Source organism: Phaethon aethereus (genome assembly GCF_964289735.1).
Source record: "Phaethon aethereus genome assembly, chromosome: 32".
In the NCBI taxonomy this organism is placed as follows: Eukaryota; Metazoa; Chordata; class Aves; order Phaethontiformes; family Phaethontidae; genus Phaethon; species Phaethon aethereus.
Window position 1 is genome coordinate 484578 of NC_138608.1, and position 1161 is coordinate 485738.

Here is a 1161-nt window from a genome sequence, read left to right on the forward strand (position 1 = left end):
AAAAACCCTAAGGGTAACAGTTAATAGCAACGGAAAGGGAGAGAGGACTGAAATCCCACCCTGCTGAACAAAGGACTAGCGATGGGGGGAGAACAACATCCTATTTGTATTTACCGTGCAGGCTGGAGAAGAGGCTCTTGCTGTGAACTACCTGGCAGGCTTTTGGCTAACCCAGGACTTGCTTTTTATTCATTAACAAACGCCTATGAGTGATTAGAAGCAAGCCCATGGCTCTTCCTCTGGAACATGCCCTGCTTAGCATGAAGGACAATGCAAGAAGTAGAGGAAACACAGATTGCCTGGCTAGAAAGGAGACAACTGAAACCCAGTTTCAGTTAAACTGAAACCCTCCCTGAAACCCAGGAAGGAGACAACTGAAATATAGGACCCTGGACGGAAAATGTACCCAAGCGGTCATTTTCTAGCAGCTGCAACAAGCACTGATTTTTGACATGTTTATTTCATGGCATTTTGAGTGTAATTCACTTTTTGAATGTAATAGAACAGGGTACATGGGCAAAGCTCATGTACTCTGGATTCTTCTGCTTACACTGCTGGAGCTTCAGTTTGCTAGTCAGCACAAAGCCATTCTGTAAAATGAAAAGATACTTGCCGTGGTCTGAGCCGGACCCCATTTCTCCAGAACATTAATTCTATTTCCCTCTAAGCACGGTGAGCTTCTGCAATATTTCCACATGAAGCTGCTGCTGTTGTGAAGGCAGCAGAGCCCTGAACCCCCAGCAGAAAAGATTTCTGGTGTCTAAGACCAGGTTGCTCTGACTTGCTGGGTCTCCGTCTCACCGGCACGTGGGTTACCCCAACGCTCCTTTCTGCTCCCTGCAGTGGATTTTCTGTCCACCAAATTTTACTATGAGGACAGGGAGGACAGGAGGTCCTATAGTGCCATCTCGTGACGCGTGCACGGGCAAGACAGGCTCTCTGTACTGCTCACCCCCGGGACAGCTTTGCATTATAGGAGGGCAGTGTTACAGATTTCCTTGGTGTTCGGTTGTGTATATAGCATGAAATTCAGATGACAGCGTAAAGAACTCCGTGCTACAGCAGATTTCAGTGATTACCATCCACTGCAAAGACACTTAGGAGACATACGAAGGTGCTGGAGCTAGATGCTAAGAGAAAACATTATACTTTCCCCAAACA